This window comes from Folsomia candida, unplaced genomic scaffold (assembly GCF_002217175.1).
Source record: "Folsomia candida strain VU population unplaced genomic scaffold, ASM221717v1 Fcan01_Sc004, whole genome shotgun sequence".
In the NCBI taxonomy this organism is placed as follows: Eukaryota; Metazoa; Arthropoda; class Collembola; order Entomobryomorpha; family Isotomidae; genus Folsomia; species Folsomia candida.
The window spans coordinates 5630145-5637592 of NW_019091196.1; the positions used below are offsets into that span (position 1 = coordinate 5630145).

Consider the following 7448-nt stretch of genomic DNA (forward strand, 5'->3'; position numbering starts at 1 on the left):
AAATTTACGGGTTTTACAATGTTACCAAACCCTGCGTGAATTGTCTCGCTGTATTTTTACAGCATATGCACATATTTTGTCCACCTTTGGATGGGTGACAAGCTTACATACATACATATGTCCATACACATTAGTGCCTAGTCATCTTGGTCAATGACGAGTCATTTCTCCTTGGTCACGTGGGAATGACTAAATTCAGCCAGAAAATTTCCATCCGTATCTACCAGAGAGATGACACGTCTTCTTCTTCTTTCTTACCGCTTGGCTGACCAGATAAGCTACGTTCATCCATCGTTCCCACCCCACAAAAAATCCTCCCCCAAGAATTTTCATTTCTCCGTAATGAAACTCTTTCGATTCTGGATTGGACCAGTCCATTTCAGTCAGACGACGATGGAACGACAGGTATTTTTCATTCTTCTACTTCTTCTTCACGACGATGGATGTAGATCCATAGCGCACTTTTTTCTTCTCCTTCCCCTTTAAAAGTCGTGAGTCGTGTTGTGGGACAAAAAATAGGATTAGAAATTTGAAATGCTCATCAGCATGACTCTCTCTCTCCGCTCAGCCCAATTGTTCTCATTCTAAAGAAACTCCACGGTCTGAGACTGCCAACGCTCAGTCACACCTCCCCCCTCAACCCTTTCGCAGCTAGAGAGATAGATGCTGCATTCTTCCATCTCCTCATTTCCTCCTACCTGTGTCTTGTCTCAATCATCAAATAAGCATCATCAGCGTGATGCACACACCGACCGACCACCTTTCGTTTGTACGTACAAACGTATGCACGTAGACTTGCGAATCTAAAAATTCAATCAGTAATCAGTGCTGCGTCGAGGAGTGAAGACAGAGAGAGAGTGGGGAAGGGGGGAAATTGTCACCAAGATGGATATGGGAATTTTTTTGAGGGGAGGGGGATTTATTTCGGCCTGTTTTTTAAAAATTTGGTAGGTGTTAATTAGCCAAATTTTGTCACAGTATTTGTTTAAAGGGAGGTACAATATTGAGATACAATTTTGCCCAAGTAAGGAATAGTAATTGTCAAATTTATCATCGCAGAGAAATTAATTAATGGAGGAGCTTAGATTTTATTTTTTTAAATCGTTGCCGACGAGGTGTGCATTTTGTCCCGGTGAAAAATTGTCATCATAGTCAATAGTAAAATCTGGGTAAATTGTAGGAATATAAAATTCTAGAAATTTATCATTTTTCTTTTCGGGTGAGAAATTTATTACAAGAAAATAGATTTTACATAGAAATAGAAACAGATTTTACTTTCGTACATTGAAAAAATCGTTACCAACCCGATGTCACTTTTGTCCCCGTATTATTTAGAGTGTCCCCAACAACGAACATTAACACCTCTTCCAACCTGGTGCCTCTGTCCCCAGTTAAACACCTCACCTCACCTACCTCGGGGCGGACTAAGATAACACAACGCAGTCAATTCCTCCTCACAACAAAAGAGAAAGTTTCTAGAGAAAGGTGTGCTGCTGATATCTCTCCTCCGAAAAAGTGACAATGTTTGATGTCCTCGTCCCACCGTGGTGTGTTCCCTCTGGGGAAGAGTAAACATGTCATGTGGTCCATTTGTCACCTGGTCTCGTTGTGTTATGTTCTCTCTCTCTCTCTGCTTTGTTTGTTGACACCTTGCCGGTCGATTTTCCGTGCCTGGTACGAACCAACGAAATGGAGAAAGCAGATTTTTTTTCTCTCTCTCACCACCACCACGAACGGAGCAGACTCAGCAAAAGACTGGATTCGTGGATTGCCCACCCAAAAGAGCCCAACTTTCTCTCCATGTACAGCCAACCAGACCAGACCACCAGACCAGTCAGGAGAAAGCCGTCGTCCGAGAAGGAGGAATACCCACCCCGAAAAACACGCCACACTCTTAACCTACCCTGTAGATCCGGGCTTTTGTAGAGTAGCATGGGTGTCCCCAAAACACCTCAGAAGCTCGTTTCTACAGGTATCTCAAGGGTGCTGAGCTAATCAACAAGGAGAGAAAATCACCAGAGAAAACAGCCCCTTTCGGATTAAATAAGGACCCTTTTGGGACAAAGTAACGTAATTATTGAGCCCCTTAACGGCTTTTTCTCTTCTCCTAAATACATTTATAAGTGTACAAGATTAGTGTGTGATCCAAACCCTAATTTAATTTCCTTCTTGTTCTTCCCTCACAGAAAAAAAACCGAGTGGAGAAAGTAGCAGCTCTCTTCGCTTAAGTTGATGGAGTGGTCACTAAAACGAAACAGAAATCGTGTCGGATAATCAATTTTCTCCACCCGTAACAATTATCTCTCGATAACAAGAAGGCGTTACGATTATTGGGAAACTTTCTCAAAAAAATAACCAACTTTCTCCCACCTATGGCTCCCAGAATCGTCGCCGTCCATTTCTCGGCCCCCCTGGGAATTTTATGATTATTATGACTGACCCCCTACCTACCTAGCTGCGTACCATCATCACGGATCGTATCGGGGTAGATACAGGACTACCCGCACCAGGATTTTCTACCATGCACACACAATGGAGCCAAATCTCTGCCGATGATTGATGAGGTTGTCAATTCCATGCAGAAGAAAGAACACGAAGGAAGAAGGAGAGAACTCACCAACCAAAAATCAATTCCTTGCTATATACGAACGAACGTGGTTTGGATGGATGCTTTCTCCATTATGTGGACGTGGACATGGACGAAAGGAGGAAAGGAAAGGAGGAGGAGGAGACGGCGTCGGAACTTCAGACTCAATCAGCATCATCAAACAAGAAGGAGGCGAAAGTTGGAGAGACTAAATCTAAATCGGGGGCGGCCGTGGGATGATGGATAGATAACGAGAAATGGAAATCTATATAACGAATTAGTATCTCGCTACGCGCGACTAGTTTCACTGGATGGGAGAGAGAGAAGAAGAGGTTACATTTATCTTGTGAAGAGGAGAAAGGATGAATTTTTTAGGGAGAGAGCAAGAGAGATAGGAATTTTTTTGGAAAATATTTTAGTTTTTGAAGAGATTTTTGTTGGGGCGGAGTTGTTTTGTTTTGGATTATACTTTTTAAATAAATACCGTATTTTGACTAAAATACGGTATACGGGGGGTGTAGATTTGATATTTTTTTAGAGTTTATATTTTAGGGGAGATTTTTGTTCTGTTTGAAATATTTGTTGGTTTTTTGAGGAGAGATTTTTTAGAGTTTGGAATTTTTGATCATCCTAGTTTAGAGTTTAAGGGATTAATTTGTGTCTTTCCCCATGTGAAATAATGTGGTAGGAAAATTGTGTTCGTAACGATTCAAGTAAATAATTGTCCGGGAAATTAAAATTTGTAGAATTTTATAAGTCCTATTATTTACAATTTTTCCATAGATTATAGGTTTTGATTTTAGACTAAATGTTTAATTTTATTTTTGACTAGTATATGTACTTATTAACAAATTTGTCACCTTATGTTAGTAACGATCTAAATAATCCTCCGCCAAATTCAAATTTGCACTTACGTAATATTTCGAACCCAATTATTCCAACTTATTCCCACCCTCCGAGACAATTTTGTCCTAACTCAACCCTTTCCTACCCACAATTTTTCCTCCATGTACTTTAATCCGAAACAAAGCCTCCAAAATTACGAAATTACACCCGTTTTAATCTCTCCTCCTCAACCTACGTACTTACGCGACACCAAACTTGGTCTCCATCTCCGCATCGCATTATTGCATTATTACGAAAGAAAAAAAGGTCTCGAAATAAAATAAAATAAAATAAAATAAACTACAGCTCAACTACGTACGTATTGCTGCTCAGCCTTCCAATTAATTTGCTGGTCTGGTCTTGACTCGAATGGGAATGGAATGTCTGTGAGGAATTCGTCTTCATTCATGGCGTCGGAGCTGCCGTGTCATTAGAATTTTTTCTCTGTGCAGACTTTTCAAAGGACAAAAGGCTTTAGAAAGAGAGAGATGTTGCTTTTCTTTCAATGTTGCAAGTCATCCCATTAAAAAGACTGAGGAAAAAACAGAAGCAGCGACCAGACCAAACCAAGTTTTGGTCGTCTTTTTATTATTATTTTATTAAGACGAAAGCAGAAGAAGAAGAAGTGCCAGATTTAAATTTCATTCCAAAGTTAACAACCTCTCGGGAGGAGAGGATTGGAAATTTTAATGTGAATACAAAACCGCAGAGACCAAGATGAAGGAAGACCACCACACCACCACCACTAATTCATAATCCATTCTTAATCATGGTCCACTTTTTGGATGGGATGAGAGGAAGGTCTTATGTGAATGGGGTGGTTATTCTCTGTCTGTGTGTCTGGGTACATACTTTTAGAATTCAGTATTAAAATAGTACCAAGCGGTATTCATATATGGAACGCAAAACGTACGCGTATGACAAAGTGGTACGATGTAGTATCTAATTGGTTGTATTGAAGTTTTACCATATCGGTAGTAAAGTTTTACTGACTTTTTTAACAGAACGTACGAATTTATTCCAAGTAATGAATTTCAGTATCAACAAATTATTAATTTTACGGACCGGTATAATTTTAAAACCAAGCGGTACTAGCAATTTTAATACCAAGAAATAAATAAATAGCTGCCTTACTATCCCAGATTTTTAAAAATGCATCGATTATTTACGGTCGTAAAGCTTATCCGATCGACTCGAAATTTTGGACACATGCAAAATATGCTAAATTATCTGTAAAAGATGATCAGCAAAATCTGTGGAAAAATGATACGAAAAAGGTTGTTCTGATCGACTCGAAATTTTGAACACACATAGAACATGCAAAATTACGAATTAAATAAGTAAAATCTGTGGAAAAATTTGAAAAATAAATAAAAAAGTTGTACCCACCTAAATAATGCTTTATTAACAACCTGACTCGGGCTAAACAAAACTGCACTTTTTATTTGTGTACACAATTCTAAAGAATTTCTTCATGCGATTTATTTATGTATGTATTCATGCACAATCGTAATCAACACTTTCTGCTCCTTAGAAGAAATTGCATATTAAAATTATTTCTGGTATTGTTCGTCTCGCTGAAAGAAATGTATTCTTGAATTTGTTCGACATCTGTCACTCGGTGTGATTTTTTTTATTCTTTGGTATAAAGTTTTCTGGTGGAATATTTCTTCTTTCTTTATGTGAAGTTTGTTTGTTGATGTTGAATAAGATATTTTACTTTTTGAGGTCATTGTTTGCGGATAAAAAAGTTGTGGCAGATTTGCGCCCATTGTTGTGCAGATGGAATAAAACGAAATGACATTGTGTGTCTGTGTCCGTCTGTCTGTTAAATTTCGATTTCATTTCATTATTGAGCGATAATATTGAATGCCATATCAGGAAAATATTATGGGAGATAAAACTGACCGTAAATCATAACAGGGGTGGGAACATAAATGCACTGGTAATAATGTAGGGATGAAATTGTTACCGAGTGGAAATAGAGGGAAATATCGAGTTTTATGGTAATAATCGCGAAAGAGAGGTATGAAATTATTACCGAGTGGAAATAGAGCGAAATATCGAATATTGTGGTAATAATTGCGAACGAGAGGTATAAAATGGTTACCGAGTGGAAATATCGAGTTTGTAAAGATGTGTTGTAATATTTAAATGCCAACGGGAGGTTAAACTGATGTAGGTCGAGTAGAGTTGAATTTAGGTGGAAAATTACTGTTACCAACGCGGGAGTAGCATAATGTTGGTCTCCAATACAATTTATGTTTTTGTAAACTCGGTAAAATATTTTCCAAAAATTGTTTCACGAGTAATTTTACAAAATTTTGCAAGATTTACAAAGTTTTTACGTGACACGTATTTGTGCTATAATTTGTGCTATAATTTGTGCTATAATTTGTGCTATTAAACCGCCGTATTTGTTATTTATACGCATTTTTTTAACGAGACTGAACTTATAGATTCCTCTCCCTTTTGGTTATCATTTTTGGTAACAATTACACCCGATTTCTCTAACTTTACTAGCCGTATATACGAACATTTACAATGAAAATCGGGTATCGTAAATTTACAATTTAAATTTATTACCGCTGCTTGAAAAATTTCGAAATTTGATGTCCAAATATGTCTCATCGATAGAGCTCTACCTCTACCGAATTCGGAGTCAATACAATTTTATTACCAAATTATTTAGCGTGCACATCCTCTGCAGGAGCGAATGTGTCAAAATTAATAAATTTTTATGGCTCCTGTTTGCCCGAGTATTTGCAAAGTTGTAAAAAACAATGGGGAGACGAGATCCCTGCCGAGATGGAAATGATGATGATGTTCGCTCATGTTTTCTTCGAGAAATCTCTAGACAAATATTTTGACGAGATAATAAATAAATAGATAAAAAAAAGTAAGTGAGTAAAAATCACGGGGAAACAAATTGTGTATTGAATGAAAGTGAAATGAAGGATTTAAATTTATTTATGCTTCTCCTACTGGCTTCGTAAACCTCGTAAATGTATTTTTTTTCTTGACAAATTACTGAAACAATTCGTGCATTTTTGTGCAAATTTTACTTTTGCAAAAAATTTGCACAAAATCACACAACAATATCCGCTATTACCAAACCCGCTATCTGAATTTAAAAAAAACGTATTATAAGGTTTGTATTTGGTCCACAAAGAATGGAAGAATGTAAAATGTCTTTTACTGACCTAGTGAATTTGCAAATGTATTTTATTCTTGACAAACTACAGAGGCAATTCACCCATTTTTGTGCTGATGTTACTTTTGTAAAGCTGTAACGTAACAAAATAAATCAACGTAAGAGAACTATCTAAATTTCTTAAAACATATATTTTCCACTTTCGTAAAATATTTTTAAAGACGTCTTTAATCTACAAAGATGCAATTGTCCCGTAATTTTCATTCGTAAACTTAATTTTTTAGAGAGTTTACTCCACTGAGGAATATCCCACAACAAAATTGTCCAGTTTACACAGAAAATTTCACGAGAGTTTACTCCACTGAGGAATGTCTTACAATAAAATTGTTAAATTAATTAACATTAATTAATGAAGTTTGTATAGAAAAATTCACCTCACAAAATCACCAGCATTTCTCAGAGGAATATCTTACAATAAAATTGTAAAGTTTGCACAGAAAAATTAATCTCTATAAAATAACCAACTTTTCTCATTCTCCAAAAAATTTGCATCCTTTACTATACATGAAATTCACCTCGATCTCTTTCCCCATGCACCTTTATCTCATCTTTAATTTACTCCGCTGAGAAATATTCTCACTGAGGCAATTCACGCAGTCATTGGTAACTTTTAGAATCCGTAAAAACTTTGTGTCATAATTTTGCAAACTTTTTCAAAATAAAGAGACGCCCTTTTTATCTGAGCAAGTTTAAAAAAATTTGGAAGCTACTTTTCCCTCAAAATATTTGTAAAATTTTTGTAAAAGTTTGCCAGTTTCCGGA

At 36.7% G+C, this 7448-nt stretch overlaps 1 long non-coding RNA gene across 1 annotated transcript; it reads left to right on the forward strand.

The window, feature by feature from the left end:
- The first annotated feature begins 14 nt into the window (after nt 1-14).
- On the forward strand, nt 15-3777 carry LOC118435441. The gene is made up of 2 exons (XR_004834753.1): nt 15-2070; nt 2187-3777. It is a non-coding gene; the product is annotated as an uncharacterized LOC118435441 (long non-coding RNA).
- Nucleotides 3778-7448: the final 3671 nt, after the last annotated feature.